We start from the raw sequence: 12,448 nt of genomic DNA, 5'->3' as shown, positions 1-12,448 counted from the left end.
GTCTTAGTTAATAAAAACTACGAAAATACATAGTAATGAGTGACTGCCTCGTTAGTCTTAAAGTCGACTATCGACGATATAGTCGACGTTTGATTATGGATCGCGATAGCTTGGGTTCGATCAGAGTCGAACTAAATTTTGTTAGGTTTGGTTAGTCCCTAAAACCTTTAGGGATTCCTGTCAATTATTTTTCGATAACAGTCTTATGTTAGGCAATTAAATAAATAAATATGCTACGACAATACACACACCGCCATCTAGCCCATAAGTAAGCGTAGCTTGTGTTATGGGCACTAAGATGGCTGATGAATATTTTTTTAAGAATATAAAATACTTGTAAAATACATATATATAAATAAAACTATATTATAGATATAACTATAACTATATAATATATATATATATATATATATATATTTTATTTATATATTTGTATAATTTTTAAATTTTATTTATTGCACCACCTACCTCTTTTCTATGTTGCCTGGAAGAAATCGCTATGTAGCGATAAGGCCACCAAATTGTACTCTCTTGCTATGTATTTATGTCTCTGTAATTACTTTTTTTCTCTGGTGTACAATAAAAGTGTATTCATTCATTCATTCATTATTCATAAATACTTATTATATACAGATAAACACCCAGACACTGAGAAACGTTCATCACATAAACATTTTCCAGTTGTGTAATAACCGGCCGTCACCTAACAAAAGCGTTTGTGATGCTCTGGAAACAAAGGTGCTTGGTATTCTGGTCACCAATTACACTGTTTACACTTTGACTTTGGCTAGAACCAAAGTCAAACGGTTCTGCTAAACGGCTAAATGGTTTGATATATTGACTTATTCAAAGTTTTATTTAGACTTTTGAAGGTACGTTATAAACATTTCATTTAATTACATTTTTTTTTATCCCTGATGCTCTACAAAAGCGGGGCAGTTTCATCAACACCCTGAATGCATTGTTATATTGTACTTGAAGAGCGTTGTATGTTTAAAGTAGAACCATAACTTCAAATAAAAATTACTAACAGAAAATATTCTGCGCAAACTATTGGGTGTAAAATAGTCCGTCGAACACGGAAGGAAATCGTACATAAAGACACGGAAAGAACAATTTGGTGTAGGTAAATACATAAACCCGCAAATTTAACTTATCGTAATCAATATAAAATGAATAAACAATGAAACATGCCGCAATTTGTGATCGGCATACAATCATCGACGTATGATGCGTGGAGTGCGTTCAACCGATTGTCCTATAGAAGGCTCAAGGCCGCAACAACAGTGTAACCACATATACCTACATATGCCTGCTGTTATATTACCTGTTGAAACTGCACTTTATGTTGGGAAGTATTTAAAGCGAACACGTTTCAATCCACGCAGGCTTGGGATCTCAAATGGGCTCTAAATATATATATAATTAATGAATAGGCTTGTGAGTACGCGTGAGTATGTTTAACTACAACACGATCACGAGGTCTTGGGTTTGAATACTGGGCCGGGAAAATGCTATCTCATCTGATGGTATGCGATAAAGCGGTAAGATAGTAGCGGTCAGGGGTTTAGAAGTTATATTAAACACACCCCAATGGCTCAACTAATTGAATCCCACATATCCTTCATTAAAAAAAAAGTAAGAAGGAAGTATTATAAAATATTAAGATTGCTCGAACTAAAGCGGTCGGTGATAGCGCAGTGGGTAGGAGCTCGTCTTCACTTTCGGGAGGCCGAGTTCGAATCCCAGCACGCACCTCGAACTTTTCTAAGTTATGTGCGTTTTAAGTGATTAAAAATATCGCTTGCTTCAACGGTGAAGGAAAACATCGTGAGGAAACCTGCATGCCTGAGAATTCTCCATTATGTTCTCAAAGGTATCTGGAGTCCACCAATCCGCACTGGGCCAGCGTGGAGGACTAAGACCTGTGCCCTGTAGTGGGCCGGTAATGGGTCGATATGATGAAGTTTGCTCGAACATGATGTCATTAATTTGCCGATAACAAATAAAAAATGAATTCCTAAAACGACCTTCAGCTCCAAAACACTGTACTTGCCAAATTACTATTCAGTACGATAGGTACGAAAAAATTTTCAAGAAATAAATTTCATTTACTAGATTTATATTGATAAAAGATAGTTATTTTAAATCAATGGATAAATGTCTGTAAGGCCCGAAAAAAGAGGTATATAGATAGCACTTTAAGTAGGAACGGTAGAGTAGACTATCGATACTAGTGTGTCGTGAGGTCTAACACATTTCATGTACAAAATGTTGCAGCATATCCTGTCGCAATGCCTGCGTTCTAACTCTGTTAAGCTCATATTGGAACGAATGTAGAGTAAAATATACTTATTGCCTACAGCATCCGCATTATTCATTTATTTTGTTGTACCTGTCGTGCATTACTTACTCAAATATCATTAAAAAGTTGGAATCCTAGGTAATATTAAAAGTAATATATTAATTCACATACACATTTATACGCACACACATACACGTGTAAAGTTGTTGTTTATTGGGGTTGCCAAATTATTTTTGGTTGCTTTTATATTAAAACTGAATTATTTATATATTTTAAACTAAAATCATTTCTCTTAATCGAGTAATAGTGCTACTTCTTATGTGTTTAAATACATATACAGGTATAAGTATCTACCACCTCCACGAGTGACGCATTGGGCACTGACCAAGGCCATGCTTTCTTTGTCCAAGGCTGTAGGTTCGATTCCCACAACGTGGGTTCTAAAAAATGTTTGTGTGTTGAACATAACTCTTTTTCAGTGTCTGGGTGTTTACATATTAATATAAGAATTTATGTATATTATTCAAATAGCCCAGTGGTTAGGACTTCGTTTTCACTTTCGGGGAAAGAGTTGGAATCCCAGCACTCACCTCTAACATTTCGAAGTTATATGCGTTTTAAGTAACTAAAATATCACTTGCTTCAACGGTGAAGGAAACATCGTGAGGAAACCTGCATGCCTGGAAGTTTTCCATAATGTTCTCAAAGGCGTGTGAAGTCCATCAATCCGCACTGAGCCAGCGTGGTGGAGCCTAAGCCTTTTTCATTCTGAGAACCCGTGCCCTGTAGTGGGCCAGTAAAAGGTTGATATGATGATTCATAAAAAAAATCATCATCTATCTTAGTACTCATAACACAAGCTACGCTTACTTTGGGGCTATTTAATTTCCAAGAAGCCTTGAATAGCGTTGATATGGGTGCGAAGGACAAAGGTTTTAACCGCATCCGCTGGGGGAAAATACTTGATCAGATAAAGGCTCAAAAAGAGCTGTGTTTCATTGAATACTTTTAAAATTACATTTATTTATTACTTATAACATTTTTATTAAATACTGTGATTCTGATACGTAAAGAGATATTGGGGGCTGCTACAGCATTATCTGTTTAATTAAATGGAAAAGGTGACTGACTGATTATCACTAATGTATCGAAACACAGCTCAGACCACTGAACGAATTTGGTAGAGCATAATTTTTTTTTTTATGCCACTACAAGTTTGTCCTTGACTGCAATCTCACCTGGTGGCAAGTGGTGAAGTAGTCTAAAATGGTAGCGGGCTATACTGTTATGGAGTATGGTAGTCTAAAGCTACCGGATCACTAAATCGCTTAGCGGCACGTCTTTGTCGGTAGGGTGGTAACTAGTCACAGCCAAAGCCTCCCACCAGACCAGTCTAGAGAAAATTCTGAAATTCTACTTCACTTCTTAATAATTATCGTGCCAGCAAGTCTATAATCTATACTTATAATAAAACTGTAACTGGAAGATTTTTGTACATTTAATATATTTTGAAAATTTTGACCGGGGATGCTCTATAATCGATACTGAGTCCAAAACAGATTTTTATTTCTGTCTGTCTGTCTGTCTGTCTGTCCGGGCATCACGTGAAAACTACTGAACGGATTTAAATAAAATTTGATATAGTGGTAGCTGACATTCCGGGTCAACATATAGGCTACTTTTTAGCCTGATAAACAATAAGCTTCTCCTGGGAAATGAGATGAACATTTTTATCAATTTTACTTTATAGCTCCGTTTAATTTGAACCGATTTTAATAATTCTTTTTTTATTTGAAAGTGTATACTATCAAGCATGTATTGTTAAATTTTAATGAAGATCTGGTAAATGTTATCGCAGATAAAGGATAATTCATCATAGATAACAGCGAGTCGCAAGGCATCTGGGACAACGATCGAATGCAAGCGTACCATCCTACTTATATTATAAATGCGAAAGTTTGTGAGTATGGATGTATGAGTGGATGGGTTACATTTATGGATGGATGGACATGGATAAAGTAAGCATTATTACCTACAAAAAAGTCCGGGAGGCTAAATGTCTAACTGTTAAGACACAATAACCGCTTTTTGTTATAATTTGTCAATCAAAACACGGGTACAATCTTAAGATGGTGACGTTCCTATCAGATCCAAATAAATAATAATTTCTCTTTAAATTATTCAAATTGGACCTATCGTTTAGACGTTACTAAGGGTATAGTAATGCTAAAAGATGTTAAATCCGATAATAAGCGATAATAACCGATTTGATGCAGACGAAGTTGCGCGGGACAGCTAGTTTTGTATAAAAATGAGTAGGTACCTATCTGAAAGGAACCTATTATATTTATTCATCATGCCTCTATAAGTGCTACTGTTACATATAACCTGGCATTATTAAATGTTACAAAAATTGTAATTATGTTTACGTCAAAATAGTTATTAATTATACTAATAAATTAACATATCCATAGCTTGTTATGAAATTGGTATTTTAGTGAATTATGAAAAGGCCTACTTTTAACCAATGCAACTCTAGACAATAAGGAAGCTGAACGCTAAAATATCTTCAATGCTTTCGTCGTTGAATTATAAAGATATGATGTCTTTTAGAATAAAATAACTATTCAACTATCTTGTTTTAGAATTATAATAGTTAGCCGTTGCCTGCGGGTTTGTTCGCTTTTGTCTCGTTTTTTTAATCCCTCAGGAGCAATTCATTCAAGGAAAATCAGTTTCCAGGATATTAATTTTTTCTATGTAAAATTTCACAAAGATAAGAACGCAAGCCGTGCATAAGTAACAAATGCTACTTTTTTAATGCCATGGTTAACTTTTTTTATGGTAATGATTGGCGGACCAAGCAGATCGGCCACCTGATGGTAAGTGGAAATCCATCGCCGTAAACCGAGAAATACTTCACAGGGCATGCAAGGTATATTATCATAACTGTTATTTGATCCGTTTGCCGTGGGCCGTGATATCTACGTGCAAAAAAAAATCTTGCGAAACATCACACTTTGGTAGATCGCCTCATCAGGTGGCAGAAGAGCTGGCTCATTTTTTGCGCGAAGAATCGGCCTGGCTGTTCGGCGCGGAAATACAGCCAGCATTTATGGACTTGTACGGTAATTAGTTTAGTTGTTGATTTTGGAACAGAGCAACAACTGAGTATGAATGAATGAATGAATGTATATACTTTTATTGCACACCACCAAAAGTACATAAAAAAAGATAAGTATAACAAAACAACGTACCTATACAATTAGGCGGTCCTATCGCTTCATAGCGATTTCTTCCAGGCCACCAAAGGCGAAGAAAACAAATACAGAAAATAGTTTGGTGGTGCACATATACATAAATAAATAAATAAATAAATATACTACGACAATACACACATCGCCATCTAGCCCCAAAGTAAGCGTAGCTTGTGTTATGGGTACTAAGATGACTGATGAATAATTATATTAATAACATACATAAATACTTATAATATATAGATAAACACCCAGACACTGAAAAACATTCATGTTCATCACACAAACATTGTCCAGTTGTGGGAATCGAACCCACGGCCTTGGCTCAGAAAGCAGGGTCGCTGCCCACTGCGCCAATCGGCCGTCGAATCGAACCCACGGCCTTGGCTCAGAAAGCAGGGTCGCTGCCCACTGCGCCAATCGGCCGTCATATACATATACCCATAAAATAAATATATCAATAATTAAAAAAATATAAATAATATATATTTATATATGAGTTAAGTAGTATAATACTAAGTTACTTGCCGGCTCTTCTCGTTGAATTTGCTTCCCGAACCGGTGGAAGAGTCCGTACAGACAGACTTACTTGACGTTTCAAAAGTGCAAAAGTAACGCTACTTGAAATAAATGAATTTTGTTTTTTTTATATATAGATAATATTAGAAGTGTACCTTGTAAAAAGTTTAAATATTTAAAAAAGACTTAGTTTATTCTAAAATTAAATACTGTTTTAAGCGATCAGTTTTAGAAATGTCAAAATCTTGAAAGAATGCATGTATGTTAGGCATTTTGAAGTCGAATAAGACCGTGAGATAGCATTTTTTCCACGACAGAATATTTATATATATATAGGTACCTAACACAAATTAAACGATGAAGTACATTCGCCTGGCGGGTCGCGGTCGTCTAAATCAGGATGGTCTTGGTATATGATATAATATATGTATCGGTTTTGTGATCTACTATCAAAATATTGGAGACTAGCCTGTTACCAGCTTTAAAGAAGCTTCGTTAGTCGTAACGTAATGCTATATTGGATTTTTATTTGTGTGCAAATAAAGAGTATAAATAAATAAGTGCCCACAATTAAAGCATATTTACCTACATGTTAATAATGACAGAATAATAGGATGATATCATCCATTTTGTTCACGACTACAAAACTGAATATTCATACTCCGCTGAGTTTGCTCAGCATTCTAATTTAACGCTGTTTGTAGTTAAGTAGGTGGTAGGTATGAGGCTAGGCTTCATGCTTTTTACTCAAGAGGTTTTATCACGTTAGTTGGCATCTCGAATGTTATTTGAGTACTTAACTTATTCTGTTTCGGCTTTTGTTGTTGTTGTTTTTTTTCTCTTTTATTGACTCACTTTTTAAAATTATTAGTTCATAAGTGAAATTAGCATATAGTGGTTACCTTTAAATTGTTTTGCATACTCTGTGTAATGTATAATATATATTATTAGGTATATTATTATTATTTATGTAAAATCTATTAGAGCCAATAAATAAATAAACTTATAATTGAAGCGGGGATGGTGGTAAAAAAAATGTATATTTTTTGAATATTATAATAATTAATTAATGAATAATACAATGTTGAATTAAGATATTGCTTCACACTGATGAAATGAATACGTATTTTTTTTAATTAACTAAAGATAATATCTTTATTATTATTATTACTAATTCAGTAAGTACTTAAACTTAAATTTGAACCGGTGATAGCCTAACGGGTTAGACTTCATCACATTCGGGGAGACCGAGATCGATGCCCGGCAAGCACCTCCTACTTCTCGGAGAAATATAACTCGCTTTAACGGTGAAGAGAATAGAGATACGTGATGAAGAAACTTGGATGTCTAAGATTTCAGCATAAAGCTCTCAAAGGCGTGTGAAGTCTACAAATCAGCACGTCATGTGGACTATGGCTTAGGAAGGGTTCATACTGAGTGGAAACCCGTGCCGTAGTGGCCCGGTACTGGGTAGATAATTATGATTATATTAGACTCGTATGTGGATATATTTTATCGATAGACATTCATCGTCATCATGTAACAGTCCACTGCTGGACTAAAGGCCTCTCCAAATGAGAGGGTTTGACCATAATCACCACGCTGGGCAGGCGGATTGGTGATGGCAATAGATGGTAGCACAGAGTACGTTGCTGCACGTCATCAATTATATTCCCTTAGTCGCATGGGGGAGGAGGAGGGGTGGTGACAACTGTATTCTGATCTTCCGTCGCTATATTGCAAACACACAAATAGGGGGACATTTATAAATACAATAAAATAAAATAAAAATTCAAGCATGCCTAGTTTATAAGCACTTTCGAAAGGTCAAGTCAGTCTGTTTGTAGTGACTCTACCGGTTCGGAAGGCAGATTTCACTGAGTCTTTGCTGACAAGAAACTCAACAGATTGCTCTTTTCCAAAATCATTTTATAGTTTAACAAACCTTTACAATATTTCTGTTTTGTGAGAGATGAGAGCGGAGTGGCCTGCTTCAAAGCAGCTTTGTCGCTAACGAATTCATCCATTATCGTCTCATCGTAGTAACCACGATTGGTTAGTGTTTAAATATATTGTTCGATCTTAAAAGGTAAATCTAATAATACCTTCGGTATCATGGCTTGAAAGCAAAAACCCATTCCCGCAATGGATTTCATTCATAGCATTGTTACCAGGTTGTTTAAAACTATTTGTACGTTTATATTAGGTGTTTGTCTGGATTATTTATTTTCATATACATTCAGTGATAATCGAATAGAAGTCACATGGAAAGCATAGTTACGCAACCGGCAGTAAGTAGTAAATTATCCGTAGTCGAAAACTCAAAAGAATCAGATAAAGTTTATTATAATTTTCAATAGGAATTGATTATTGTAGTATCCAGATTATTTATGTCTCAAAGTAGACATTGGAAAGTGCCAATATTCTCATAGCAGAAACATATGTAGCCCACCACGGTGCTCTGAATCTGGGATGGTGGGTTACAACGATGACCTTGAATAGGTATTTAGTAATAATAATCGGAACTTCTAAATGGGTCTTCATGATTGTTTATACATAAAGCGGACACTTCGAGTTACTATTTTGGTACGATGATGAAATCACTAAAACTCGTTGATTGATAAGAATTATTTCGATGATTTTAAAGGCAAATAAATTTATAATTTTCAACTTATACCAAAACTAATATGATGAATTTTAAAACTAATTGCATACTGCAAATATTATAGCAATCCCAATGTCAAACAGCAAAAGTTAATGTTTATATTTGCATATTATACTTAGAGGTAACATTCTTAATTAGATATATTAATTATGATATATATATATAATTAATATAACATTTCTTATATTAATTTATTTCGATAAAAATATTATAAAATGTGAAAAAAAATGGACTGTAACAGGTAGAAAATGGACTTTGGCTTCACCGGCGTAGACGCTTTGTTTAATTATTTAAAGTAGGCTTCTGTACATTAGGATAAAACAAAGTCGCTTTCTGGCGTTTATTAACTCCCAATAAACCACGATACGGATTTTGATGCGGTTTTCACCATAGCTTGATAATTCTCAGGTAGTTTATAAGTTTCATAAAGCCTGTTATAGTTTAATTTTAAACTAGCGTACCCAGCCCGCTTCGCCGGGCTAGATTTTGCTTTATTTTATTTAAACAATAAACTTACTTCATTAAATTTTTAATTTAAGTCTCATAAAAATTAAATAAATCATTTATTTCCTCCGTATTCATTCTCTTCTATTCTCTTCTCGAGCGGGTGAAAATCATTATCTACACCCAACAATAGAATATCATCATAGTAAATAAAAGATGTATTTGACAGTTTGACATTTCAAAAATAGGAGTGCTTCGATCGTCACCAAACTTTACAGGATTACTCGCCTGGTCAATCCGGAGATTCCCTGAAAGTTTCATTGAAATCGGTCCAGCCGTTTCGGAGTGTATACGGAACACACACACCCACACACTTTCTCTTTTATATATATATAGAAAGATAGAAAATAATAATATTTTACGCTGTCACCATCAAGTCACCGAACAGTATTCATGATAGGTAGATAACTTCACAATTTTTCCTAATTTATACCCATACTAAGCCTGAGCGGGTCACTAGTACTTTATAAGCATTTTTGGAACGTTAACTCCGTGTGTTAGTAAAACAAAAAAAGTAAGTGTAAGTAAAACAAAAGTACAGCGTGTAACCGAATTACGAAATATTGATGAAGGACGCATAAGTATATTTCATAAGGAATCACCATGTAAATCTATTAAATGAAAACAAGATTATATTTATTTTTCCACACAAACGAATTTAAAACATTCTAATTGTTTACTTATGACAACCCTAGTGAAGCTAAAAGACCGACATGCGCATAGTACCTACCTACGCTACGTGACGCGCTAGGTGCGCGTCACGTAGTATAAGGTGGTAATCGATAAAAAAGCTTGGGTTTGATTTATTGCTCTAACCAGCTTGCTCTTATAATAATTTTAAATGACATTGTGGCATGGTGATAACAAAAAAAAAACACCCGGCTAAGTTTGTTGTGGGCTTCTTCTTAGCCCAGGACGCGTTTTTAACCCTCGTAGGTTTAGTTTTAAGTTTACGAATGTGGTTATCGCCATCATCTAACTACCGTGTAATTCTTATGTACGCATCAAAAGTGCCACCTTGAATAAAGATATTTTTGACTTTGACTTTGACTTTGATACACATGATTTTAATTTTGCTTATGACATTAGGGCTTTATCTTCGGTTTTACTGATAATTCTCGAGACAGTATATAATGTACCTCTAACTAACCTTTGAAGAAATATTTCCGTTTTCATTTACATATTGTATACAAGTGACATCAGACGCTGAGACGCTGAGCCATAATGGCAATGCAATCTCTTCTGCACACGTAATGCGTTTTGTAGCGTAAATTTTGACACCTCATCTAACAACAAGTACTATAAATCTTTACGTCACGAGTTTCGTGTTTCGTTTAGAATGTGATTGAGGTCCCAGGTTTTATTTAAAGCTTGGAAATTGCTTAACATAACCTATAAAATAGTAGGCATTTATAGTAACACTGCTACTATCTTTAATCTAAGTTGTGAAAACTTCACTGGTTAATGTGATAAAAAAATATGGCATTACTCTTATGTGTAATAATACCTACTGTTTGTTTCCCTCGAGAAGCTAATAAATAAATAAAAATAGTTAAACTAGGTGAACTAAGTATCATTTGTAAAAGGTTACATATTTTGTTCGTTCGAAGGGCTAAAGCACGTTGCTTTAGCGTTTTGGCGGCTATAACCGGCCGGCCTTTCCATACAAAATTTATCGGCTGATCATTAAATAAAATAAATAAAAAATACTACGACAATACACACTTCGCCATCTAGCCCCAAAGTAAGCGTAGCTTGTGTAATGGTTACTAAGTTAGCTGATGAATATTTTTTTTATGAATATAATACACATACATACTTATAATATACAGATAAACACCCAGACACTGAAAAACATTCGTGTTCATCACACAAACATTTTCCAGTTGTGGGAACCGAACCCACGGCCTTGGACTCAGAAAGCAGGGTCGCTGCCCACTGCGCCACTCGGCCGTCATTGCACTTATAATTAATTTGAACCCTCAATCTACACAATATATGAAAAATGGTGTAAGAAGAAACAATATTTTTACTCCTTTAAGCACTGAAATACTTCATGAATTTCATTTTGATTGGTCGCAAATACAAAATAAAATATCAAGGCCATTAAGGCAGCAGGCAATGTTGAGATGCAGTGATATCTACCAGTTTCCATAGTTAGGATACCTATCATAGTTAATAAAGAATAACTAGCTGACCCGTGCAATTCGTCTACAGCAAATCGGTTATTACCGGAAAACACGAATAAAATTAGATTTTCTAAAAAAGAATCTAATCCTAGCCTGATCGATTTATCGCCCCCGAAACCCCGCCCCGAATACTAAATTTCATGAAAATCGTTGGAGCCGATTCCGAGATTCCAATTATATACATACAAGAATTGCTCGTTTTAAGATATAAGATAAGATAAATTGTTCAATGATCTGCCCATAATTTTTGGCACGTTTGGGACGGTCGACAGACCTGCGACTTGTCAATTGCATTATCCAGCGAAGAAAAAGGACTTAGTCTATAATTAAAAGATTTTATTTATAAGAAGAACTAGAGTCACCGACATAGCTCGGCGAGTTTATAACTATATACTTATACTTTTATAACTTTAGAAAGCCTGCTCTACAAGCTAAGTCTTCAGTTTTTTCCTGAATAAATACTATGCCTCTAACCTTATATGTTGACAAAGTTTTATCGGAATTAGGTGGTTCGGAAGCGCATCAAATACGAAGAAACATTTTTTTTAATAGAGGATTAGGTAAACACTAACACGAAATAAATATGACTTCAGTACCTACTGTTTTAATACTCATGGTCGAAGCCCAAAGTATTCTTTAAGTAGACAATGCAATACTTATTCAAGGTTATAAATTCAGAGAATATACAAACATAGCATGTCAAAAACCTGTTCCGTCTAGATGCCGGTACCGTTGACCGGTAATTTGGGTATTTCTTGTACCGTCCTTTTTTATGCTTTCTCTGCTTTCACTGCAGCCATTGGCTTAAAGTTTAGTTTTATCATTTTAATGGCAGCATAATATGTCGTTGGCACACATTTACACTCTAAACGCAAAATCATTCTACTAAGACTGCATTATGTCAGCTAGTAGGTACATATTTATAGACTAGCAGTTGACTGCAATCACAACTGATGGTAAGTGATGATACAGCCTAAGATGGAGGGCCTATAGAATTCTTATTATCTGT

The 12,448-nt window shown here is 34.9% G+C and overlaps 1 protein-coding gene across 1 annotated transcript in view; it reads right to left on the bottom strand.

The window, feature by feature from the left end:
• Positions 1–12,448, bottom strand: part of LOC120630984 (short-chain dehydrogenase/reductase family 16C member 6-like) — a 73,425-nt gene that overhangs the window by 47,189 nt on the left and 13,788 nt on the right. The window lies entirely within an intron of this gene.

Source organism: Pararge aegeria, chromosome 17, assembly GCF_905163445.1.
Source record: "Pararge aegeria chromosome 17, ilParAegt1.1, whole genome shotgun sequence".
NCBI classification, from domain to species: domain Eukaryota; kingdom Metazoa; phylum Arthropoda; class Insecta; order Lepidoptera; family Nymphalidae; genus Pararge; species Pararge aegeria.
The sequence above is the reverse complement of the archived record's forward strand: the minus strand, read 5'-3'. Positions and strand labels throughout refer to the sequence as shown.